This window comes from Diceros bicornis, chromosome 2 (genome assembly GCF_020826845.1).
Source record: "Diceros bicornis minor isolate mBicDic1 chromosome 2, mDicBic1.mat.cur, whole genome shotgun sequence".
Taxonomy (NCBI): domain Eukaryota; kingdom Metazoa; phylum Chordata; class Mammalia; order Perissodactyla; family Rhinocerotidae; genus Diceros; species Diceros bicornis.
In genome coordinates this window covers 37,403,863-37,431,620 of record NC_080741.1, presented here as the reverse complement: position 1 = coordinate 37,431,620, position 27,758 = coordinate 37,403,863, and the positions used below count along the sequence as shown (strand labels likewise).

Sequence of the window (27,758 nt, the reverse complement as noted above, 5' to 3'; positions counted from 1 at the left end):
TAACTGGCAACTGGATCCTCTATAAAGTTGTATGATTGGATTTCCAGCTAAACATTCTTGATTAAGCACATCCATTTCTCTGCCTCTTCCTGAGTCATCACCAAAATAATCATAAATGATCTTTTTAAAAAAGATACAGACCCATAAGAATAAAAAATAAAGGCCAAAATATTGACAGCAAAAAAAGCAGATGGACATGTGAAAATTGACTTAGCACTGAAAAAGCTAAAAGCCTACCTACCTTTCAATTGTAAGGGGAGCAGGTTAGAACAAACTAATCTGAAGGGCAGAAACCCCAGAGAAGACTTGAACTCAGAAGGACCAATTACCTCCAAAGGTAGGATGAGAGGATGGGAAGATTGATTGATAATATGTATAAGGAGCAGTTAAAACACCAGGTCAGAACTCTGGTCACTCCCCCCACCCTGTACCACCAGTAGGCTATCCTTCCTCCATTGTGGCATAATATTGGAGGTTAGAAACTGGAAAAATTGAACCAAAGAGGATCTGAGGCAGAGGTGAGCACAGGGGTGAGGTGCCATAATGAGAAGAGAGGGAATACATAGAAGTCTAGATATACTGAATGGGGAGAACCTCTAGCACCCTTGCCCTGCAGGTTCCTAGAATCTTAAAAACGAGGCTTATATACCTATATTAGTTTCCTAGGGCTGTTGTAGCAAAGTATTACAAACTAGGTGGCTTTAAACAACAGACACATATTGTCTCACAGTTCAGGAAGCTAGTAGTTCTAAATCAAGATGTTGGCAGGGCCTTGCTGTCTCTGAAACTTCTAGGATTCTTCCTTGCCTCTTCCAGCTTCTGGTAACCCAAGGTGTTCCTTGGTGCATGGATGCATTACTCCAGTCTTTGCTTCCATCCTCACACGGTCGTCCTCTCCCTGTGTGTATGTCGCTCTATGTCTTTTTCTTATAAGAACACCACCATATTGGATTAAGGGCTCATCCTACTCCAGTATGACCTCATCTTAACAAATTACATCTGCAATGACCCTATTTCCAAACAAGGTCACATTCTGAGGTACTGGAGGCAAGGGCTTGAACCTATCTTTTTGGGGGACAAAATTAAAACCATAACTGCATCCTAGGCAGGAGATTGGAGGATTATTCTCTGGGAAAACTGACCAAGTCAAGACAAAAACCCTACAGATGCTCAGATTTGGTGAAGCCCCAATCAAATATCCAGATTCTTGCCTGATCACCCCCTAGTGATCGGACTCACATATACAAAGCTTCACAAAACTCCCAATAGTTTTTTGTTATCTTCCTTTTAAATAAACATTTAAAGGGGATGGCCCAGTGGCGTAGTAGTTAAGTTCGCATGTTCCACTTTGGCGGCCTAGAGTCCGTGGGCCCGGATCCCAGGTGCAGACCTACACACCACACATCAAGCCATGCTGTGGCAGTGTCCCACATACAAAAAAGAGGAAGATTGGCACAGATGTTAGCCCAGGGATAATCTTATTCAAGCAAAAAGAGGAAGATTGGCAACAGATGTTAGCTCAGGGAGAATCTTCCTCAGCAAAAAAAAAAAAGAAATAAAAGAAATAACTAAATAACTAAAACATTTAAGGAAACATTCTATCATGAAAGAGATAAAAAAAGGAAGTTCAGATAAACAGAATGTGCACGGAATGAGAAAAAAAATCTGTAACAACATTTAGAGAGATAACAGAAGATATTACATCTATGACACAAGAACAGATTTCTTAAAAGTACATTAAGAGAATTAGAAAGAGTTCTTAGAAATGAAAATATGACAGCCAAAAATTTTTAAAAATTCAATAGTTAGGTTGGAAAATAAAATAGAGGAATTCTCCTATGAAGTAGAACAAAAATCGAAGATATTGGAAATAGGAGGAAAAAAGATATGAAAATTAGTGAGTGCAACTAGTCCAGGAAGTCTAACATCAAACAAATAGGAGTTCCACAAAGAGGAAAAAGAGCAATAGAGATGATAAATTTTTCAAAGAAATAAGATATCAAAACCAAACCAAAAGATATCAATGTCCAGATTGTGAAGGTTTACTGAGTGCCCAGCAAAATAAATTACAAAGAATCATATCAAGACATATCAACCTGAAATTTCACTACAATTGAAATAAATAAAACACTACAAAGCTTCTCAACAAAAACAGTGGAATCCAGAAGATCTTTGAGCAATGCCTTCCAAAATGTAAGAGAAAATTATTTACAACATAGAATTCTATAACTGAATCACCCCAGTATGAGGGTAGAATAGACACACAATCAGAAATGGCAGGTCTTAAACAATTTACCTTCCAATAGGAGATGTGCTTCACAAGGCAAGGGTGTAATCCAAGAAAGTGAAAACATAGGAACCATGACCCCAGGGACAGAAGAAGGGAATTCCTTAAATTACGGTGACATGAACTCCCATGTAACCTACCTAGAAAGTGACCACCCTAGACTAGAACAGGACAGAGGGCTCCAGGAAGGATGTCTTTAAAGAAAACAGTTGAATTGATAAACTACTATGTGTTTATAGTCATTGGGAGGAATTTTACCACTCTGACAATGATTTTGAGGATGAATTAATAGCCTCATAAACTGGCATCTAGAAATATGGTAGTAAATACTGAAGAACCAGCTACAAGTGTGTAAAGAGGTTACTTCTGGGGAATGGAAAGCCAGGATAGAGAAAGATGGAGATAGGGGATGGTGGGTTTTTACTATCAGGTTTATTGACGTATTTGACTTTTAAAGTTACTTATATGTAGGGGCCGGCCCGGTGGCTCAAGCGGTTGGGTGCGCACGCTCCGCTGCGGCGGCCCGGGGTTCGCTGGTTCGGATCCCGGGCGCGCACCTGCGCACTGCTTGGCAGGCCATGCTGTGCCGGCGTCCCATATAAAGTGGAGGAAGATGGGCACGGATGTTAGCCCAGGGCCGTCTTCCTCAGCAAAAAAAAAAAAAAAAAAAAGAGGAGGATTGGCAGATGTTAGCACAGGGCTGATCTCCTCACAAAAAAAAAAAAATTACTTGTATGTATAATTTAAAAATCTTTTATTGCAGTGCAATATGTATAAAGAAATGTGCACATTTCACATGTGAAATTTTGGTTTTTAAAAATCAGGTTTAAAAAGTCAAAGGCGCCATACAGGCATTACCGGTGTGGTCTTGGGCATAATTTACTGTTGATGGAAGCCATGAACCTCTAAAAGTGTTTCTGAAGTTGTGACTGCAGGAGTATCGGTCTGTGATTCTCAAGCACTTTGCAGGTTTCTGAGGAAAAAGCAATAAACAATATCAATCATAATTTTGAAATAAAGGATTAACTGTGACTTTCTCAGAAAGCTGGTTACATTCTTAAAGATCATTATAGTCTTAAAGATGGCTTTTGTCTTTTCTTTTTTGGCTGAGGCAGATTTGCCATGAGCTAACATCTGTGCCAGTCTTCCTCTATTTTGTATGTGGGCTGCCGCCACAGCATGGCCACTGATAGACAAGTGGTGTAGGTCCGTGCCCGGGACTGAACCGGGCTGCTGAAGTGGAACGTGCCTAACTTAACCACTGGGCCACTGGGGCTGGCCCAAAGATAACTTTTAAATTGTTTTTTCGTTGTTGTTTTTTTTTAATTTTTATTTATTTATTTTTTTCCCCCAAAGCCCCAGTAGATAGTTGTACGTCATAGTTGCACAGCCTCCTAGTTGCTGTTTGTGGGACACGGCCTCAGCATGGCGGGAGAAGCAGTGCGTTGGTGCGCGACCAGGATCTGAACCCAGGCCGCCAGCAGCAGAGCTCGCGTACTTAACTGCTAAGCCACAGGGCCGACCCTAAATTGTTCTTAAAGAACAACTCATTTTGGCTAAGTTCAACTAACCAGACATAGTTTATGTCAGCCATGGTGTTTTTGAGTTATTTCTATGTGATTGTTTACTTTTGTTGAACTTAATAGCTTTGATGGTCTCTGCTGTGTTATTCTATATCCTCAATATAGAGCATCTAATGTATCAATCATTGACATATGGTTCTTGGAAGCTTAAAATTAGTAATGAAAGTACTAACCTAAATACCACCACTAAGAATAACTTAGCTGTTCTAGGCACTTGCCAACATCACCTGTCTGGGCTAGGCCTAATTTTAAGCTTTTGAAAACGAGCAGTAAATGGAAATTTCAGAGCATCAAGAGATCAATACACTAGTCAGATACTCTGCTACTCCTTTTTCTCCACAGCAATGCCTCTCAACCTTGTCTGCACATTAGAATCACTGGAGAAGCTTTTAAAATGCCAAACCCCAGGCCTCACCTCATACCAAGTAATTCAGAATTTTTAACACCACCCAGGCATTGGTGGTGTTAAAACTCTCCAGGTGATTCCACTACACTGCCAAGGTTGAGAACTACTGCTCTATGAAAAAACATAACAAACAACATCCAGATACTACCAGACTGCTTTCAGTCGTTTTCTTAAATAATCTCACCCTTCTGCTTGAGAGATATCCGAGGAAAATTTGATCCTCCACCTTTTGGCAGGAGGTGATATTAGGAAAGGAGAGATTTCCTTTTCAATCAGACACCTGCTTCAAAGGAGATGGTTGCTCCAACCCCACATAAAACCTCACTTAGGGCAGTAAATATTGGCAAGAATGACATCCAGTCGTAACTCCATCACCAACTTGAGCTATGTTTCATAAGCAGGTCTCTATTCTTTAGTTGTGATATTAAATAAAAGGTTGATACAATTTTTAAAAATAACAGTTTTATTGAGATATAATTTATATACGATAAAATCACCCATTTAAAGTCTACAATTCAGCGCTGGCCTGGTGGCTTACTGGCACGATCCACTTTGGCAGCCCAAGGTTCACAGGTTCGGATCCTGGACGTGGACCTACACACTGCTTATCAAGCCATGCTGTGGCAGGCGTCCCACATATAAAGTAGAGAAGATGGGCATGGATGTTAGCCAAGGGCCAATCTTCCTCAGCAAAAAAAGAGGAGGATTGGCAATGGATGTTAGCTCAGGGCTAATCTTTCTCACACACACAGACACATACACACACACACACACACACACACACACACACAAAGTCTACAATACAATGATTTTGGGTGTATTCCCAGAGGTGTGCAATCATCACCACTATCTAATTTCGGAACACTTTCATCACCACAAAAGAAACCCCACCCCTTTAGCATTCACTCCCATTCACCTTCTAGGGAATTCCCAACCCTGACAACCACTAATCTAACTTCTATTTCTATGGATTTGCCTATTCTGGACATTTCATATAAATGGAATCATATAATATATGGTCTTTTGTGACTGGCTTCTTTTACCCACCATGTTTGCACAGTTCATTCATGTTGTAGTATGTATCAGTACTTCATTTCATTTTATGGATGAATAATATTCCATTGTATGGCTATATCATATTTTGTTTATCCATTCATCAGTTGATGGACATTTGGGTTATTTCCACCTTTGGTTATTATGAATAATGCTGCTATGAAATTTGTATACAAGTTTTTGTGTATTTTTAATTCTCTTGGGTATATATCTAGGAGCGAAATTGCTGGGTTATATAGTAACTCTATGTTTAAACTTTTGAGGAATTGTCAGACTTTTGGCACAATTTTTGAAACAAAGATTTCTTCGAGTAATATTACAAGTACTAAATGTTTCATTTTTTTCAATAAAATGGAATCTATTTTTCTAAAGAAGATGTTCAGAGATCTTAATGTGACTTTCTTAAGAACAGTAAACATCTGTCCTCAAATAAAGTGTCACCTTTTTCCCCACCCCTCCCTAGAGAGGAGAAAAATTTTTTAAGGTTGACAAGGGGACTTAAGACTTATGAAAGTAGATTTAAACAAGGGTCTCCTGATCAGCTGTCCCAGGTCTCCAGAACAAATATAAAATGGAGATGTGTACACAGTGGATAAAAAAATATGACCACAAAGTATAACTATGACTATCTGAACATTTTGACAGGAGCTCAGCAATCCATTTGTGGCTGGACCACAGTATATAGTCTATTTTGAAACCTCGTCAATTACTGGTATGAGATCATCAAAATATTGATTTATTTTCAAAGAAGAAGCAGTGACCTTGCTGGTAAAAATCTATTGAGTTTTTTCTTTATTAAAAATAATTACTTCCAATATAGCTAATGGATCTTGATACAAACGTGGGAGAAGAGACCAAAACTAGAAAAACACCATTCAAAGTTGCATTCTGAGTAATAAAAATAGGAGTAAATTACATTATCATCAAAAAGCTTGGAAATCCACCCAACAAAGTTAATGACAAACCTTAGCCTTGGAGAGCTAACAGGATGAACTGTTGGCAAAATTTATTTATTAAATGACACTGTTGGACATAGAAAATAAATTATCATAATGTATGTATTCTCACAGATATTTAGCTCTTTAGTTGGACAAAACTATTTATTCCAAGCAGGAGTCAGCTCTTGGCATATATGAGGGAAAAGTGCTCAATGACTTCTTGTTCTGTTTATTGTTGCAAACCCATGTTCCAGAGAACATTTTGCTTTTTAAGTTTGACCCATCTCACCTTCAACTCCAATCTCCTCCAGAGAAAGTGAGACAGCCACAGTAGCCAGCTCCTCTCAGGTTCATATTAAAACCAATGCTCAAAAGCTGTGTGAAGAGAACTCTGCTATCTCCATTTCCAGGTTTTCTCCATGCACTAGCACTGGTAAGCAAGACAGGTGAGGCCATGTGGATCCTAGATTCTTGGCTGATTTTTACAGGTAGTAGCTATGCCAGTGGGAGAAATGATAGGTGTGTGCAGTGGCCAAGATACCCAGGCACTCACAGGTGCAGTGTGTCACTTTTATCTAAAATCTATGCCCTTCCCCCAGATGATTTAATTATTTATCTTTTCCTGAAACTGCTTCTAAATGTTATGCCCAATAAACCTCCTAAGTGCCCCATTAGCTCTTGTATCCAGTTTATTTTATTTTCATGTGTTTTTGCTCATTATAATATAATTAGCATGGACAGAGGTCCCTAGCGTGCACTCGTAAGGTTACGCAATCTGTTCTCAATCGAGACCTCCATTCCATTTGGTCAGATCTCAGCTCTTGTCTCACTTTACTTTTTGAGCATACAAGTGCAGAAACTGAACTACCTCTTCCCCATCCCAAAGTATCCTGCTGATCAAAACATATTCATCTAATTCTACTGATTCAATGCATTATTTTTTTCACTAAATTATTCCCAAAATATTTTTCACCAAACATTCCCAAATATATATGACTATATATCTTCCTTTCCAAATCCTCTATTAAATACAAGTTATATACTTATTAGCTATCTTAATAAATATCCCAAATCCAATAGAATATATTTCCCTTCAAATTAATGTTACCTATTATTTACAATAATATTGAGAGTCTGGAAAATGTGCTTTCATACCAGTACTGATGGCAGACCAGCTACATAGACAGCAAGAGAGGGCACTGACATGCAAATAAAAAAGCTTGGACTGAATATCAATCCTGTTTTGCTGGGGAACAATATGCGACTTGACCTTGATTTTAAACTGAAGGAAATCATGAAAATAAAAACCATAATCACAGAGACTGAGAGTTCAGGGAGGCCAAAATGCTTCATGCCAGTGAGGCTGCAGACAGCCACTGAAAGTGCAGAGCTCTCAGCCATGCAGGATCTGCTGGTAAACCGAAAACCTCAGACTAATCTTCTGTTTTTGAAGCCAAGTAGGTTTTGTTTTGTTTTATCTTGTTTGTTGAGGTTCAACTAAACAGCATATATTGCAAATGAGCATATTGGTGCTACACACCTGCCTAACTGTATGAACTGCCGAAAGATCCCTAGACAACTTGACCGATTCTGACAGATTTTCTCAGTAGAGGAAGTTCTAGACTGAGTCATGCTCACCGGTAGCTGACGTTGGGTTTGAGATACAGGCTGCAAAAAAAAAAAAAAAATACAATACAATACCAAATTGTGATGGATCTAGACAATGGCCAGTGTAGACAGCTACTTTAGAAAGATCTGGAATTTGTTCTGGTACTAGCGAGTGAGGACTGTGAGGAGGACCATCTAACTCATATTTTTTTGTACTTTTTCTGTAAATTTTTACTTGAAATAATTGCAAACTTAAAGAAAAGTCACAACAACAACAACAAAAATGATACAAAGAACTCGCGTATACTCTTCATCTCAGTTCACCATTTGTTAATATTATGCCACCTTTGCTTTATTAGCCTTTCTCTCTCTCTCCTATTATTATTTTCTGAACCATTCGAGAGTAAATTGCTGATGTCATGCCCCTTTACCTCTAAATACTTCCCATGTCTCATGAAAAGAAAGAGACACATCATCTTCTCCCAGGTCTCCTTCACTGAAGAAAAAAAATCTACTTACATACACTATAATCTTTCCATCAGAGTTAATTTCACAAGCAGTGGAGCAAAAGATTGTAAGAATCTAAGATGAAGCCTTTCTCTTCAATTTTATGTGTTCCATCTAGCAGCTTTGTATTGATAGAACATTATGTGGTATTTTAAACTATTTTTCCCTTACGTTTACACCTTTAAGCCAAATAGTCTATCTGTAGCTATTGAGTGGGCTAAAAAATGGTCTGGATTATTAGAGTGAAATCAGAAAAATACGTCAAATACATGGTTTTTAAACATTTGGAGCTTAGTTTTAAAACTTCTGTTTTTTTGGTTTGGTAACTTCTAATTGTTATGATTTCTAACTCACAGAACAGTTGCATGGTAAAAAGGTTTTTTATATGCTATTTATCCAGTTTGTTTACATTTCCCTGCATTTGCTTTATCATTACCTCTCTCTATATAAAAATGTATGTATAAATTTTTTCTGTATCATTTGAAAGTAAGTTGGAAACATCATGCCCTTCTATTCCTAAACACTTCAGTGTGTATTTCCAAAGTACAAGGACATCATCTTATATAAGCACAGCACAATTACCAATATCAGGAAATTAAATTGATACAATATTATTATATAATCCATTGTCCATATTAAAATTCATGCTCTGTCCCAATATTGACTTTTATAGCTGTTTTTGCCCCAGTCCAGGGTCCAATCCAGGATCATGCATTACATTTAGTTGTCATTTCTCTTTAGTCTCCTTTAATCTGGAATAGTTCTACATCCTTTCTTTGTAGTTTTGTATTTCTTGGCCTTGACAATTATAAGGCTTAAAAGAATTATTTCACCTGATTTGCTAGTTTCATGAAAGAGATTTAAAATTCTGACCAGCTTTAAGTGTCAATGTTAGTATAATTTGTGCTGGCTGTTGTGCCATATTCTTGTTGGGGATGAACTATATCCAAAGAGTTCTTTTTTATGTGTCTGACTTGGTCAAAAGTTGTCACCACTTGTAGGTTTTTTTTTTTAACCACTTAATTGGTGTTTATTGGAAACTTTCTGAAATTGGTCAATAACTTGGTTGTATTTTACCATGTAGTGTAAGTAAAGTAATAAAAATAAAGTACTGGAAAAAAATTTAAACATGATCAAATTGCAACCAGAATGCATATGTTTTCCTATACGTACTTTTAAAAGGTCTATATGAGGAAAACTACAAAACTCTGATAAAAGAAACCAAAGAAGAACTAAATAAACATAGAGATTTTCCATGTTCATAGATATTGTCAAAATGTCAATTCTTCTCAACTTTATTTATAGATTCAACATAATCACAATCAAAATCCCATCAAGTTATTTTGTGGATATAGTCAAACAGATTCTAAAGTTTACATGGAGATATAAATAGCCAACACAGTGTTAAAGAAAAAGAACAAAGTCAGAGGACTGACATTATGATAAAATAGATGAATAGATTAATGGAACATAATAGAGAGCCCAGAAATAAGCCCATATAAATACAGTTGACTGATCTTTGACAAAGGGGCAAAAGAAGACAATACAATGGAGAAAAGATAATCTTTTTCAACAAATGGTGCTGGAAGAACTGGGTGTCCACATGCAAAAAAAAATGAATCCAGACACAGAACTTAAACCTTTCACAAAAATTAAATCAAAACAGATCATAGAACTAAATCTAAAATGCAAAACTATAAAACTCCTAGAAGATAACATAGGAGGAAATCTAGAAGACTTTGGGCATGGTGATGACTTTTAGAAACAACACCAAAGGCACAATCCGTGAAAGAAATAATTGATAAACTGAAATTCACTAAAACTAAAAACTTCTGCTCTGTGAAAGAAGCTGTCAAGAGAATAAGAAGACAAGCGACAGACTGGGAGAAAATATTTGCAAAAGACATATCTGATAAAGGACTGTTATCCAAAATATACGAGGAACTCTTAAAACTTAACCATAAGAGAACAAACAACTTGATTTAAAAAATGAGCAAAAATTTGAATAGATAGCTTACCAGACACCTCACAGATGGCAAATAAATAAACATACAAAAAGATGCTCCATATCATATGTCATTAGGGAATGCAAATTAAAACAACAATGAGATACCACTACACACTTATTAGAATGACCAAAACCCAAAACACTGACAACACCAAATGCTGGCAAGGGTGTGGAGCAACAGGAACTCTCATTCATTGCTGATGGGAATGCAAAATGGTGGGAATGCAAAGATCCACTTTGGAAGACAGTCTGGAGGTTTCTTACAAAACTAAACATATTCTTACCATATGATCCAGCAATTGTACTCCTTGGTATTTACCCAAGTGAGTTGAAAACTTATGTCCATACAAAAACCTTCACATAATGTTTATAGCAGCTTTATTCATAATTGCCAAAACTTGGAAGCAACCAAGATATTCTTCAGTAGGTGAATGGGTAATAAACTGTGGTACACCCAGACAATGGATAATATTAAGTGCTAAAGAGAAATGAGCTGTCAAGCCATGAAAAGACACGGAGGAAACTGAAATGTATATTACTAAGTGAAAGAAGCCAATTTGAAAAGGCTACATAATATATTATTTCAACTATATGATATTCTGGAAAAGGCGAAACAATGGAGGTAGTAAAAAGATAAGTGGTTGCCAGGGGTTGGGGGGAGGAAGGAATGAGTAGACAGAGCACAGAGGATTTTCAAGGCAGTGAGACTATTCTGTATGATACTATGATGGTGGATAATGTCGTTATTTGTCCAAACCCATAGAATGTTCAACACTAAGAGTAAATCCTAATGTGAACTACAGATTTTGGATAATAATGAGGTGTCAATACAGGTTCGTCGATTATAACAAATGTACCACTCTGGTGGGGGATGTTGAGAGTGGGGGAAGCTGTGCATGTGGAGGCAGGCGGTATATGCAAATCTCTGTACCTTCTGCTCAATTTTGTTGTGAATCTAAAACTGCTCTAAAAAATTGTCTTTTTTTTTTTTTTTGAGGAAGATCAGCCGTGAGCTAACATCCATGCCAATCCTCCTCTTTTTGCTGAGGAAGACCAGCCCTGAGCTAACATCTATTGCCAATCCTCCTCCTTTTTTGTCCCTTTTTCTCCCCAAAGCCCCAGTAGATAGATGTATGTCATAGTTGCACATCCTTCTAGTTGCTGTACGTGGTACGCCACCTCAGCATGGCCGGACAAGCGGTGCGTCGGTGCGCACCTGGGATCCAAACCTGGGCCGCCAGTAGTGGAGCACGCGCACCTAACTGCTAAGCCACGGGGCTGCCCAAATTAAGTCTATTTAAAAGGGAAAAAAAGTGGCAAATATAACTGAGTTTCCCCACTGAAGCATCTTTCCTGTTGAGGGGAGAGGAACTTACATCAATCTTTCTATTGAAGGATCACCTAAACACATTTCTGTATGTCATTGTTAATGCTAGCTTTCAAGTGTCTTGCTCAAGTGGCATACCTCAATGATACATTTATTATCTTCACTAGCTTTCACGCAGCCAACATATTACAGTGTTTCATATTGAGGATACAATTTCTTAGGAAGCTCAAACTGAGAAGATCAATCACTGAGCATTCAATCCTTTCTCAGCGATGGATGATGTTCTCTACAAATCACAAAGTCTGGGACTAGCATGAGTCATAAATAAATGGCATAGTGCGGGGCATATTTATAAACCACATCTAAACGTTAGAACTGAACGGGAAGAAATCCTAGGTAAAAAGCAGATTAGGAATCCATTTTTTTCTGTCTCTCAAGTTGAAATAGTTTCCTTTTTAGTTTTGGGGGTTATGTTTATTGACTTTGCAGAGTGCTGGAAATGATGTCAGTGAAAAATTGCTCAGTAAATTCAGGGTTCACATTTGATCATAATATCTAGAAGTAGCTGATAGTAACACCAAAACATGCTCCTAGTTCCAGTGATCTGGAGCAGCGCATAGAGTCATTTACTTTAGCAAAGATAACATGAGAAAATAAACCAAAAAATAAAAATAAAGATCCCACTGGATAGAAAACCTGATCTACAGCCCAAGCGGTACAGAGATTCCCATGTGTGTCATCTGCCTCATGGGTACCAACCTTTGCAACTATTCATTATAAAAACTGTAATGAGTCTTTTAAGAAAGTTTACTAAATTTGGTGATCCACTAAAATCTTAATGAGGAAAAAGCCATTAAGTAGTCTATACATATCAAGCGTTTGAGAAAGTATGTTGAACTATGGGGTTCATAAATATTCTAGGCTAGCCTCCAACCTATTTTGGGTCTTGAGGTTTTTAATTTTTTAATACATTTAAAAAATTTTTAATAATATTCATGACTAAAATTTTTTAACTTGAAATAATTTCTTTTTTTTTTTTTTTTGTGAGGAAGATCAGCCCTGAGCTAACATCCATGCTAATCGTCCTCTTTTTGCTGAGGAAGACCGGCTCTGAGCTAACATCTATTGCCAATCCTCTACCTTTTTTTTCTTTTTTCCCCCAAAGCGCCCGTAGATAGTTGCATGTCATAGTTGTACATCCTTCTAGTTGCTGTATGTTGGACGCCGCCTCAGCATGGCCGGAGAAGCGGTGCGTCGGTGCGGGCCCCGGGTCTGAACCCGGGCTGCCAGCAGCAGAGCACGCGCACTTAACCGCTAAGCCACGGGGCCAGCCCAAAATAATTTCAATCTTACAGAACAATTGCAAGAATAGTACAGACAATTCCCATACACACTTCACCTAGCTTCCCTGACTGTCAATATTTTACCACAATAATTTTTATGTTATAGAGTTTGATTTTTTATTATAAAATTATTACATGCTTATTGGAGGAAATGAGAAAAATACAGAATAGAATAAAGAACATTGATAGCATCTATAATCCACTATAAAGAGATAACCACTGTTGATATTTCCTTTATTCTTTTGTTCGTATTAGATACGCTAAAATTTATATTAACTGCATTTTTTTTTTTTTTTTTTTTTTTTTTGGTAATGATTGGTATTTCCTTCCAAGTCTGGGACTAGCATGAGGCAAGAGAGATGTGTAGGGCACAAAATTTAGGAGGCACTCATTCTCAGGGGGTCAGCTTTTATATGACCCTGAGAGTTAGTACCACCTTCAATTTTGTGCTATGGGCACCTCATTTGCCTCATTCTATTCCCTGCCCTGTTTCTTTCTATGAGTTCACCCCACTTCTACTCACCATTTCAAGCAATGACAGCCGAAAGAGAATAGGATGTCTCCTCTTCACTTGGAAGTTTCAAAATCCTTAAGGAATGGAAATGACTCGAAATATAGACAATGTTTGGGAGAGAAAAAAAAAAACAGAAAAATGTAAGAGCCAATTCTTGTCTTATTACTAAATATGATTCTACAAGTGGAAGGGAAAGGAGAGAGAAAAGGGAAAGGAGAGAGGGAAGGGAAACGGAAATGATGGAAGTTTCAATAGAGATGAAACTTTGCATCTTGCTAACACCATGCTCCAGCACAGCGTGGGAGCAGCAGAAAGAACAGCGGGATCTAAAGGCATCTTGAGGATGGGAATGATGGACAACTCAGCAGTGAACTGCCCATGCCTGATACCCAGGTAACAGATGCCCAGGTAATGGTAAGGATCAGGGGTCCTACAAAACTCCCCAAAAGGCTCCTGGAACTTAGATGCAACTTGAGGGAAAGGGGGTGGTAGGGGGAAACACAGTTTGACCAAGATTCAATTTCCACTACCACAGTGGAATGGAGGAAAAAAAAAAAAAACACAAAGAATGTAATGTTTTTTGCATGTCTGAACATTTTCCCTAAGATTTGTCCCCCTTACACAAGAACAGAACAACCCACTGACTTTCTTCTTATCATATGCTCATGGGATATGAGTGGCAGAGTAAAGGGATGAAATTACACGGCAGGGATTCAGTCTTTCAGAAGACAGAGGACCATTTTAAGAGCTCTCTTAACACTGTGACTTCCTTCATCTTCTCAACCTCAAATGCTCAACTACCCATACTATTTTCTCCACTTAATACAGCCTCCACTCCCAACTTTTTGTTTAAAAATCTTATGTGTCCTCTGAAACCCAGCACATAAGACCATGAAGCTGTGAGCCCTCCTTCCCTATTTCTTTGAGATTCTATCATGTGTTAAGTAGAGGATGTTCAATATTTTCTGCATGAATAAAGGACACATGGCCTCAAATTATATTTATGGCTCTCCATGTCTTATCTCACCAACTGGTTTGTACTTTTCCTGAGAGTACAGACTGTATTATACACATGATCATGATCGTTTCTTTTCTTTTTTTTTTTTTGTGAGGAAGATCAGCCCTGAGCCAACATCCGATGCCAAAGCTCCTCTTTTTGACGAGGAAGATTGGCCTTGGGCTAACACCCGTGCCCACCTTTCTCTATTTTATATGGGACGCGACCACAGCATGGCTTGACAAGCAGTGTGTCGGTGCGCCCCCGGGATCCGAACCTGCGAACCCGAGGCTGCCAAACTGGAATGTGCGCACTTAACCACTACGCCACCGGGCAGGCGCCTATGATTTTTTCTTAATAGTACCCAATACATATAAGAGGTGTTCAGTGTATATGTACTAAAGAGTGAATTCTCGGGTTGTTTACCACACAAAATGGAATACCTAGTATTTTAGATTGGGTTCTCCCAGAAGCAGACTGAGCCACAGATTCAAGTGGAAGTGACTTACTAAGGAAGTACTCCCAAGGCAGACTAGTAAGGGAGTGGGGGAAGCAAGACAGGGAAGAGGAGGCAGATAAGCAAAGGTACAGTTTTAGATGAATTCCTGGACTCAGTCTGATCCTGTAGGGACCTCTGGAGCATAAATTACACCTCTGAGTTCATCCAGTCATGAGAGAAGGGAGCTGGGCTTTGTACACCCTCACTAGTCAGTGGCTGGCTACCAGCCACTTCGGGGAATGTGAACTCTCAGGCATCTCCAACCTTCCAACTAGAGGTGGCTCCGATAGCCAAAGGGCAACCGTTGAAGAAAGTTGCTTGTGTAGCCTAAGGAGATTCTGAGGGGACCTGAGCAGGGTACCAATGTATGCACAGAGCCCGGCAACAAACACAGTCTTTGAGGGCTTCTTTGATTTATTCTGAGCAAGATGCTCTTGTTAATCCTTGTTTTTTGGTTTGTTGATTTTTTTGTTTTTTGGTTTGTTTGCTACTTTATATCCTACTTGTGTTGGTTTATACAAAGTAATAAAAAATTTTAAAAATTATTCTTAGACGAAAACAAATACTAGATAGTCCAAAGATTTATAACTAAAAAAGGAAACCATAAAAGTCCTGGGTGAAATCTCAGAGCTGCTGTGGGAAATAGGAGCTTGAGAAGGTTAAACTGCTCTACAGAAGGAAATGGAAAGAATTTGTTTTTTATGGTTTTTTTTTCTTCTGAGAGAGCAAGCATAGAGGAGAGAGGAGTGAGTACAGAAACAACAGAGGTAGCCAAAAGACTGCTGAGAACAATGTTTGATTTTAAGATGCATATGTGGCTCCACCTCTCTAAACATTCATTGTAGACTGCTATGTACTCAAAATCTTGGATAAATAGAGCTGTTTCTGGTATGAAAACTAAGGAATGGACTGAAGACAGGGTAGAGAGGAAGGAGCAGCCTCAAATTGCACAATGGAGAACAAGAATTCAGTGGAGGCAGCCAGAGTCAGCAGGGCCATGAGACCATAACTCCACAGGGAATTCATAGAGGTTTTAGCCAGGGCACTGGGTTTCCTTTTCCCCAAGGCATGGAATACGAACATTCAAGCAGTCTTATCTAGATCCTTCTGATAACTGGACTACACTAGGGAAGCTAAAAGCACTTCAAAATATGTTTATGAGGTACTTTTATAAAATAACATGCAATTATAATATGGGAGAAGTTATATGTGTTGTGTAAAGACATAAAATAAGGAAGAGACAAAGGCAGAACCAGAACCCTGATATTAAAGTTCCTAGTGCAGTCTTCTCCTACTATATGTTATTGTCGCAGTAGCAGTTTGCAATGTCAGGAGCAGAGTTACTGACTGTATCTGAGGCTTCTCTGAAAACCTTGGTAATGAAACAGGGAGTCTCAAAAACGGGTTCTTTTAAATCCCCTCTGTGTCATACTTGTCTGAAAAGCTGTTCACGCACTCATGTTGGCTCAACTTCAAGGTACCCCACGCACGTTGTAAAACTGGTTGGCTAAAGTTTCCTTTTCTATGATATGTTAAAACTTCTTCTACTTCATCCTTCTTTGTAAAAGCTTGACAAGCTTTGATATTAAGGAAAAATAGGCTACTCTTGACGTGAAAATGTTTAGAATGGTGCAGAGCAATTCCTGAGATCAGGAAGTCACTATATGTATTCCAGTGAAGTAAGAAAGCATTTGGAGTTTTCAAGAAACAGCAATTAGTTCCCTGTGATTAGCGATATAAGGTGAATGAAGGCTAGAGAGATGGTAGGAGCTAGGCCAGCAGTTATAATCTGTCTTTTGGAATTAAAGAGGTTACTGAAGATTTTTGAGTAAAGGAGTAACATCAATCTCGAAACAGAAAGATCACTGGCTGCAAAGTGCAGAACAGGTCAAAGGGAAGCCAGGTTAGTCAGCTCAGGCTTCTAGAACAAAAACCATAGACTGTGTGGCTTAAACAATAGACATTGATTTCTCACAGTTGTGGAGGCTGGGAAGTCTGAGATCAGGGTGCCCGCATGGTCAGGTTCTGGTGTGGGTCCTCTTCCTGGCTTGCAGATGGCTGCCTTCTCATGGTGTCTTCACACGGGTGGGGGTAGGGAGGAGGAACAGAGAGAGAGTGAGAGTGAGAGAGAGAGAGAGAGAGAGAGAGAGAGAGAGGCACTAATCCCATCATAAAGACACCACCTTCGTGATCTCATTTAAACCTAATTACCTCCCAAAGGCCCCACCTCCTAATACCATCACGTTGGGGGTCACAAACATTACAATTTGAGGGGGACACAAACATTCATTCCATAATACCAGGGAATCATTTCTAAAGGAGGTTGCTGTAATAGTTCAAGAGGCAAAGATGTAGTTCTACTCTTGGAGTGAAATTCTCACTGCCTATCAAAGATCTGAGTAAGGCGTTAGGAAAACAAAGACAGAATAATTTCATTACCAATTACTTCAGATACACAGAAAAACCAACTAAAAAAAAAGAAAAGTCAGCCTTTGTGCACTTAGCCCAACCGTTGAGTGTCAACTGCTGCGGTAAGGTAATGCAGGATATTAAAGCTGGCCAGCCTCGTGACTGCCCATGTAAGTGAGCATAAGTGAGACCACCTTGTTATGCTAAACGGCCCCAGCCCGTCTTCTGTGTGACTACTTGCTGCTCTGTACATACTCTAACAAAATTCACATGCTTTCCTAATTTATGGCCTCCACTTACATATATTCCCCGATAGCTTGATAAATTAAAACTTTGTTCTATTGAGTTTCTCTCCAGGAACAGGCTGACCACAGGCGGAAAATATATCCGCAAGATATCCATCACAGCGGACAGAAAAATGGAACAATGTGATGCCTGGAGTCCATCACGCCTGGAGACCAATATCCCTGGACCCCCTCCTTACTGCCCATTTTCCCTATGTAACTTGGAAGATGGGTTTTTGAGACATTAGTCACCCGTCTTTCAATCTGCTGGCTAATCTAATCTAATTAAACTTCCTTTCTCGATCCCTAACTCATTGTGATTAATTGGCTCAGATTGCAGCTAGCAGCGAGAGCCCATTGCCCGGTATCACCCTCACATCTTCCCCTTAAACTGGGGTGTCAAACAGAGGTGGCAGCTCATGCTTTGGGCTCAGGCTGGAAACATTAATGAGAGGGTAGGCAGGCAAATACTGCAGGGCACTGAGGAGCCCCAGACCCTTTCCAGAGGGTGCAGCTCACCTCAAGCTAAGTGTTGCCTTTCAGGAAAGTGGGCTTAGTGTTGCAAGACCTTCCTGGTTTCCAAGAGAAACTACTAATCTAAATCTGTATGTGGGCTCCACTGAATTTTAAAGATTGAAAACTAACTTGAATTAAAAAAAGAAAAACAATAATGCTGTGCAGGTCAAAATATACATGTCTGTGCTGCATGGGTCTGCAGGCATCAGTTCATGACCACTGATCTCTTTCTTCAGCTAATTTATTGAAAACTCATTTTAGGCCAAGTTTATGCTCAGCTCTAAAGATAAAAGAACAAATTAGCACCCTCTGCCCTAGAGCCACTCACAGTAGAGTGGAAATTATAATAAAATATGCTGATGCACCGAGAGGGTGTCTGTAAGTTTGTCCTGCTAAGATGCTACCTAAATTTACGTCTGTGTATCTACATTTTTATTTAATATTTCAGTGCTTATGTCAACTGGCTCAAAATAAAAACATCTTTCCACAAGGGCTTACATGTAATATGATTAAAAACAGAGGCATCTGTGACTATCTGGAGGTTATCTTAAATATTATCTTTGAGAAAAAAAAATTTTGCTGAATTTATTGCTGCATGGGAAGATGGAGTTAAAAGGAATCAAAAGTCAGAGACCAAGGGAACTGGTCAAAGGAGGAAGCAAGATGTTGGATGGTGTATTCGTTTCTGAGGGCTGCTGTAATAAATTACCACAAACTTGACTTAAAACAGAAATCTATTCTCTCACAGTTCTGGAGGCCTCAAGTCTGAAATCAAGGTGGCAGCAGGGTTGGTTCCTTCTGGAGGTTCTGAAGGAGAAGCCATTCCATGCCTCTCTCCTAGCTTCGGTAATTGCAAGTAATCCTTGGCGTTCCTTGGCTTGTAGACACATCACTCCAATCTCTGCTTCCGTTTTCACATGGCCTTTTCTCCTCTGTCTTCTTGCCTTCTGTTCTCTTATAAAGACACTTCTCATTGGATCCTCAATCCAGGATGATCTCATCTTGAGATCCTTAATTACATCTGCAAAGACCCATTTTGCAAATAATGTCGTATTCACAGGTTCTAAGGGTTAGGACTTTTCTTTTGGGAGGCTATAACTAAACCCACTATAAAATGTTCTAGTGCAGTAGTTCTCAAAGTGAGTCACAATTATTTTCATAATAATACTAAGATATTATTTACTTCTTTCACTGTGTTGACATTTGCACTGATGGTACAAAAGCAATAATGGGCAAAACTGCAGTTTTCTTAGCATGAATCAATGCAGTGACACCAACTGTACATGAGAAGGTGAGGTGTGGACAGTGTGGGGAAGGAGTAGAAGTCGGAGAAGCAGATCTGTTCTGGAGCTGGGTCTATGGAAGCTGAGAGCCACCCAGATTGTCCTTCACAGAGCCATAGTGGACCCTGGCAGGGCTAAGCAGGAACAAACAGCTGAGGCTGAGGCAGAGCAGCAACCTGGTTGAGGGGATAGAGATACATGTCAGAGTAGCCTAGAAGCAGGCATCAGAGAATCTGTTAACAGAGACTGGGGATTCGGAAGAAATAATCCAGCCCTTGTGAAGGTCATGGTTACCAGGCTGGGCCTCTCTTTCCCAGACACAAGTTTTTGGGGATTTGGGGTATAAGATAAAGATAGAGTCACATGGCAAATTTCAAGTTTTGTCCAAAGCAGTAAAATGAGTGTGTACCCTCCCACAGGGACTGTGGTGACAACAAGCTCTTATAGCACACAGATACTCAGAGGCTCAAGCTGGGGGCAGACTTGCTTGGGTTTTGTCTTAGGCTGAGTTTATCCAAAGGCAAAGATTTGGATGCAAGTAGTTGATTCAGGAAGTGATCCCTGGAAGGATGGTGAGAGAGTGGGGAAGCAAGACCTGGAAAGAAGGAAAGCAAAGAAATGGGACATTAATGAGTGAGTTACTACTAGGAGCAACTGGGGCTCACCCCTCTGGGGACTGTGTAGAAATACTTAGAGTTGTCTCACAGAGAGGCAAAGAAGTTGGAGTATTTTTCTACCAATTCCTGAACCTCTTGGTTGAAGGTTGCTCCTGGGGTCTTAAGTCCACAGCATGCTCTCATTGCCAGGGAAAACCATCAGGGAGAGAAACGCAGGAACTGAATGTACAAAACTGTCTGTGTAGGTAGGGGCACTGAGAGTTTCAAATCACCTTTCCCTGGCTTACTACTTACGTGACCTTTATTCTTTGTGCTCCAATTTACTTATCTATAGAAGTATGGTGATAATAAAAACTTATAGGGTTGTCATGAGAATTAAATGACAAAAGACATGTGTGTAAAATGTTTACAAAATTCCCAGGAACAGATTTAATAATATGGTTGTCATGTTATGTCTGTAATGTTCACTAAACTAATTCATTAAATTAATTGTAGTTACCTCTCTCTTATCCTTTAGAAAGGTGATAATTTTTTTGGTATTAGTGGCTTTTTCTTTTTTAAAAAATATAACGGCTTTTTCCTAACAGATTTTCAGCTTCACTAGTGTTTACCATTGTGAATTTCCTTCCATCATTCATGATATTTGTTAGCTGTGTGGTCTTTCATTAACTGAGCTGACTTCAGGTCTTTGGAAACCTCAAAATTTACACTGCTGCCGCAGGTAGAAAAACAACAAAATGCCTTTCACTTCACCTCTCCCAGAATGCCAATGCAAAACATGATAAATGTATTTATATTTCCCAACCACAATATTGATTTCTAGAGATATTGTACATATATTTAACTGAAGTGTGCCTTGATAAACACAGGTTCTTACATTTTTATTTTATTTATTTATTTTTACTTAAGCATCAACCAAGGTGGAGCTAATATTACAACCTTGGAGAATGCTTTTCTGTGCTTAGCAATTTTTCCTACATGGATCAAGTTCTCTTCCACAAATCCATCTAGAAGTTCTGAATGATTCAGGACTACAAAGTAGCTTTCTCCTCACCTGTTTACATTTTCACTCTCAAAATGATGCCTTAAAATGTATATCTTGAGTATAACACTCAAATTATACAGTTCTCCTCTCCCTACTCCCCAAAAAAGGGGCATAGCATTGCAGTTAAAACTAAGGGATTTGGGGTCAGATTATCTGGTTTCGAATTTTGGCTTCACCATTTATTAGGTGGATGAACATGGACAAGTTACTTACTCTCCCTTTGCCTCTGTGTCCCCATCTGTACAATGGAGGTATTAATAGTACCTACCTCATAAATTTATTATGAGAACTAAATGAGCTAATAATTGTAAAGTGCTTGGAACAGCACCTGGCTCTTAATAAATGCTGTCTAAGAGTTTGCTAAATAAAGAAATTTATATATGTTGATTGTTTAGTATTCAATACTTACTTTCCCTTTTATGATTGGTGCTTTGCATGGGTCAGGTGGAAACCAGAGTAGGTAATCATTTATCTTAATTGAGACTGTCATCATTTCTTGTCTAGACAATTGCATTGAACTCCTAAAGGGTCTCATCTCTAACCTCCTCTCTTTCCAGACCATCTCATCTATTGCTGTTAGTATCTCTGGTCATGTCTCTAGTTTTTTCAAAAATTTTAATGGGCCCCGATTTCCATTGTGAGACTTTGCTAAGTTTTTTATGCAAATCCTAATACCTAGGATATATAAACTAAAGCAACTAGGCACAAGTAAGAAATGTCTTTGAAGTCCAGGCTCTCAATTTGAAATTTTATGTCAACTTTACATTCTAATACATAACATGGCCACGCTTATTTTAATTTAAGAAACACTTTCCATTTCTTGCCATCAGGAAAGTTTTCAAAAGATTTTTCCTACCTGTTTCCTTGCTTAGTTGATGTGAGCTCTTGCATCAAGTACATCAATTTTGGATAATTAGACTGAATAGAAGAGACCTGACAGCTCACATCAGGCAATTTCTTTTTGCTGTTGGTGTCACAATATTTCTAGAATCCAGACAGTTAAATGTATGGATATAATTTTTTAACTGCTGTATGAGCTATGTGGGATAATCATTAAGCAGAAATGCCCTAACTGCTGACAAAGAGGTGGAACAGTACAACATTTTCAGACTACTGTTGATTAAAATTTTAATAAATATGTTTTCACGCTGACAGATTGTAGTGGTCAGGATTCTTATGGTTGCAAGCGATAGAAACTCAACCCAAACCAGCTGAAGCAGAAAAAGGACCTTACAGCTTAGTTTGAAGTCCAGGCTTGCAGCTGGCTTCAGTGGTGGCTATTTCCAGGGGTCAAATGCTCAAAGCTTTGGCTCTCCATTTCCAAGGCAGAGTCTTTCCACATGGCAATCAAGATGGTGGTCATGGTAAACTGTGCATATTAAAAGGAGCTCATTTTCCCTATGACCTCTAACAGAAAAGTGCCAGACAGACCAGCTTTCCTCAAATCCATCTCTCATTCAATCACTGTGACCACATGGGTAGGATGCAGTGATTGATCAGAACTCGATCTAGTGCCACACCTATGGTCAGGGAAGAAAGGAAGAGTTTGGGTGTCAGACTCTCACCACTTCACATCCCCACCCCTAGAGAGACCACCTCTTCCTATTTTCCCAGGACCAGGCGGTTTCCTGTACACAGAACTTTTAAGTACTAAAACTGGGTTGGGGCAAACCAGGACAGCTGGTCTCCCTACCCACCATCGCCCAAGCAAAATGAGGTTTCAACCCTTAGGTGGATGGGAAAATGTGCTAGGCAGGCCAAATCTATAGCTACCACAGTGCGCCACAGAATCAAATTGCTTGTGATTTATTGACAAACTGAACTCACTTCTGATCATTTTCAGCTCCCTTATTATCTTAGACTACTCGTCAAGGGACTTTTTTTTCCCTCCCTGTGGCTTATCTTTTTCTTTTCTTTTTTTTTTTAACTTTTTTTTGTGTGTGTGAAATTTTTATTGTACATTATTGTTTATCAGTCACCACATAAGTGCATCCCTCCACCTCTTGTGCCCACCCGCAACCCCTCTAGCCCTAGGTAACTACCAAATAAGTCTACCTGTCCATGTGTTGGTTTATCTTACACATATGAGTGAAATCATGCATCGTGTGTCTTTCTCTTTCTGGCTTATTTCACTTAACATAATACCATCCTCAAGGGACTTTTTTCAGTGAAAAAGACTGACTGATGATTTTTAGTTTAGTGCCAGTCTTTTAAATCTCATCTGATGTAAATAAATCAACAGTCTCAAACAACTAGTAGTTCCACCACGAACTTTTTTCAAACTCAAACTTTATTTTCACTCCAGCAATCTTGCCTTGTGCAGTGAAAATATTAGCTTTACTTTGTAATTGTCATTTGAGAGTTTAGCTTTTAAAATGCAAATTATATCAATTTTGTGAACCACTTTGATTAATAAGGTGGACATATAAAGAATTCATTCAGTTAATCTGAGTTTTACCCTTTGTCATAGCTTTTTCTTTTTTTTTCATAAGGAAAAGTAACAATTCAGTCGTAAGTCAGAAAACTCCGACCAGCAGCTACTTCTGGCTAAGCCAATATACATCCGCGTAATAAAGCAAGCTCTCAAAATCAACATGTTCATTATAAATTTGGTTCAACAGAACAACTAATCAAACCACTGATTTTTTTTAAAGCAGTATTTACTTCTTTACTAGTCCTCTGAGTAAATATAAAAACATTATTTGCATAAAAGTGTTCTTGGAGCAGGAGCCTTGATGTGGGTTACCACTTCTGGAGTTCTGTCTGTCATAGATTTGGCTTCATCTCAGCATATTCCCATACATTTGTTTCCAGAAAATGTTGTGTGCTAAAATTTTACTATTTGGTTGAAAATATTTTCACCAGTTATTTTACCTACATACATCTTCACAGACATCACCATTAAAAAATATAATAAACAATTGCCTAATCAGTAACAACCATGCATTCATCTAACTATGAGAAAAAGAATTGGAATACATATGATTTTTTTAAAAAGCACACTCAAATGTGTTTGTTAACTGTGTCATTTTTGATAAGAACACATTTTTCAGATTGGCAGCCTCTTTTTGACCTAAACAGATTTGAAAATGTCCCCCATTTAGAATGTCACCAATTTTTCATATATTTTTAATAAATTTCAGTTTCCAAGGTAATTAAAAAACTGATCTTGAAGCTTTATGTATTTTTTATTTGATCTGTTTATTTTATTGTAATACTCTAGTCAGAGTTTCTCTGTTTATAATTGAAAAAAGTGATCACAATTTTTCTTAAATTTTGCAACTTTGGGGGCCAGCCCTGTGGTGTAGAGGTTAAGTTGAGCATGTTCCACTTTGTCGGCCCGGGTTCATGGGTTTGGATCCCAGGTGCCGACCTACACTACTCATGAAGCCATGCTGTGGCAGCGATCCACATATAAAAGCAGAGGAAGATTGGCACAGATGTTAGCTCAGGGCTAATCTTTCTAGGGAGAAAAAAAAAGTTTGCAAATTTGAATTTTTTTTTTTTTATGCAACAATGACATCTCAAAACCATTTTTATTTTGGACTTGCTTTTCAGAGATAGTTTCTTCTTTTGGGTGAGAACTGGCTTTTTTTGGTTGGTTGGTTGGTTGTTTTGTGAGAAGGATTCACCCTGAGCTAACATCCATTGCCAATCTTCCTCTTTTTCTTTCCTTCTCGCCAAAGCCCCAGTGCATGGTTGTATATCCTAGCTGTAATTCATTCTAGTTCTTCTATATGAGCCACCACCACAGCATGGCAACTGACAGAGAGGTAGTGTGGTTCCACAACTGGGAAGTGAACCCAGGCTGCCGAAGTGGTGAGAGCACTGAATCTTAACCACTAGACCATCAGGGCTGGCTCTGCAAACTTGATTTTCAAACGCGTTTCAAATATAACGGTTTCAGGCGATTATTGCTCAGTTTTCTCAAAACACAGATACTAAGCTTTAGGCTCATTCACACATCCACAATAATGGAAATTTATATTAAAGTGAACATCTGATTATATCCTGTACATTTTAAATGGATTTCAGTTTATTAAAATGGTGATTGGAATACATCCCTGTCAAAATAACTATAGGTAGTTTTGAACAGTTCTGGCTGTCAGTAATTTCGGGTGTTTCTGAATTGCTTCTGTTCTCACTGTTTCAAACTTATAATTAAAACTTACTCCTTTTAACCATGGATTCCTGTGCCCATTTGAAAATACAACTTAAAAAGTATTACAATTAAAGATAATGTGGTAACCAGACTCCAAAATGGTCCCCATCCTTGCCTCCAGTTTTTCATGCCCTAGTATAGTCCCCTGTCCACTGAATAGGACTGACCTGTGCAAATAGTAGACTATTGTGGAAATGATGGGGTGTGACTTCTGAGACTAGGTCACAAAAGACACCAAGGTGGTGACTCCCTCCTTGGTCTTGGATCACTCACTTTGGAGAAAGTCTGGGGCCATGTCATAAAGGCCATCAAGCAGCCCTATGGAGAGGTCCATGAAGTGAGGAACTGAAACCTCTTGCCAACAACTATGGGAGTGAGCCACCTTGGAAGTAAATCCTCTAACCCCACTAAAGCCTTCAGATAACTGCAGCCCTGGCTGATATCTTGATTGCAGCTTCATGATAGAACCTGAGCCAAAACCCGCGAACTAAGCTGCTCTCAAATTCCTGGCCCACCAAAATCTGTGAGGTCATAAATATATATTGTTGCTTGAAATCATTAAGATTGAGTAATCTGTTACTCAGTAATAGATAACTAATACGGAAAATCAGACAGTAACAGAAGTTTCAAAACACAAACTTTTCAGTACTTTTTTTCTTATCAGAAATCTCAGGGGCTGGCCTGGTGGTGTAGTGGTTAAGTTTGGTGCTCTCCGCTTTGGCAGCCCGGCTTAGGGGGTTCGGATCCTGGGCGTGGACCTACACGACTCATCAAGACGTGCTGTGGTGGCAGCCCACATAGAAAACAGAGGAAGATTGGCACAGCTGTTAGCTCAGGGACAATCTTCCTCAGCAAAAAGAGGAGGATTGGTGACGGATGTTAGCTCAGGGCCAATATACTTCATAAAAAAACCAAAAACCAAAAAAAAAAAAACTCAACTGCTAAATGAAATGGAAAAGTACCATTTGGAACAAAATATCCCATCACAGGCAACTGAGCAGGAATTGATTTTATGGGAATTAATGGATAATGTTTTGTCATAAAATTCTTTTTTAAGTCTTTCATAACCTGATAAATTTATTTTTGGAAATACTGGCTGGGTGGCTACTTGCAGAACTGGCCAGAAATCTCACAGCTCCTAGAGATACTTTCATGGTCTGTCTAAACACAGTCTAACTCATCTTTGGCATGTTTGACAGGAAAACATCACTGGACTCCCTGATAACGTCAAAGCACTAAATTTTCCTGTCATTCATTGCACGTAAAATTTTCTATTTTTCCAGGCTTTTATGGAAAATAAGATTTTGGCTGCTATGAAAAAGTGGTATGTCATTTATTTTCCTTATTGAAGGTATATGACAAAACGTTTTTAGGGCTTAAAAATTCTGACAAACACTCCCCCATATACGTCCCAGGAACCAGCTGAACTGGCCTAGCCACGATTGCTGAGCTCAGCCTGGCATTTCCTGCCTCTGCATCCAGATTCCTTTTTATCCCTGGGATTCCTTCTCTGCCTCTCCTTGCTGAAATCATGCCCATGCTCTCGCTCACCTCATTTGCTCCTATGTCATGAAGCTTCTCCTAAATCTGCCATGTAAGAGTAATCTTTCCCACCTTGGACCACATCCATTTATGAGTATTCCCACACTTAGTATTGTGATATATATATATTTTTTTGGAGTTGGAAGTTTGGAATTAAATTCTTCTTCCCAAGAATTTAAGTTCCTTCTGGATTTGAATTATCCTTCATAGAGCTTAACTCAAATTCTTAAAGATGGTATGAAGCCCAAAGGTATTTCCCAATTGAAGGGTTACATGAATAAGTCCTCTGTACCCCAGAAACACAGTGGAAAGTTAGGAAAATTGAAGCCATTGGTGACACGAAGTTGGAAAGAGTCCTCCCAATAGGCAGGGTGATAGAAACCCCACAAAACTCTCAGTGCATCTTCAACCTGATCCCTATTTTACCTCCTAGCCCCTTTCTTCAACAAGGCATTCCACTCATTGGGAACTCACCTTTGACTTTCTTACATTGGGAATCAATGAGAAAATATTTACTCACAAAAAAAAAATCTTATAACAAACATTGCTGGGACAGGTTTATTTCATCATTTATTAATTTCCAGAGCAACCTATGAAGATTTGTCTGACTTTTTTAGCTGAACTTCCTTAAAACTTGTGTTTCATTTGTCTAGGGGTTAATTTTATGTTACCTAACATTGTTTTTGAAATATTCTTACTACATTAATGGAGTCTTTTTTACCTGCTGATGGATATAATTTGATTTTTACCAAAAAAGACAACAAAAAGCCTTTGGTGGTAGGTGATGGGTTTTGATTTTACCCTACTTACAAGCTAATAACAGCCTATTA

General features: G+C 38.8%; 1 long non-coding RNA gene across 6 annotated transcripts in view; it reads right to left on the bottom strand.

Moving 5' to 3' along the window:
• LOC131413810 (uncharacterized) overlaps positions 1 to 23,141 on the bottom strand; it is a 40,234-nt gene extending 17,093 nt beyond the window's left edge. For 2 of the 6 annotated variants that reach the window (XR_009222032.1, XR_009222029.1), the window contains exons 1-4: positions 19,026 to 21,048; positions 17,046 to 17,145; positions 13,584 to 13,648; positions 3,146 to 3,260 (exon numbers count right to left, since the gene is read on the bottom strand). This is a non-coding gene — a long non-coding RNA (uncharacterized LOC131413810). Of the gene's footprint in view, positions 1 to 3,044; positions 3,261 to 13,583; positions 13,667 to 17,045; positions 17,146 to 19,025; positions 21,049 to 22,458 lie in introns of those variants that run through there. The other 4 variants (XR_009222030.1, XR_009222031.1, XR_009222028.1 and 1 more) reach the window with 4 other exon arrangements.
• Positions 23,142 to 27,758: the final 4,617 nt, after the last annotated feature.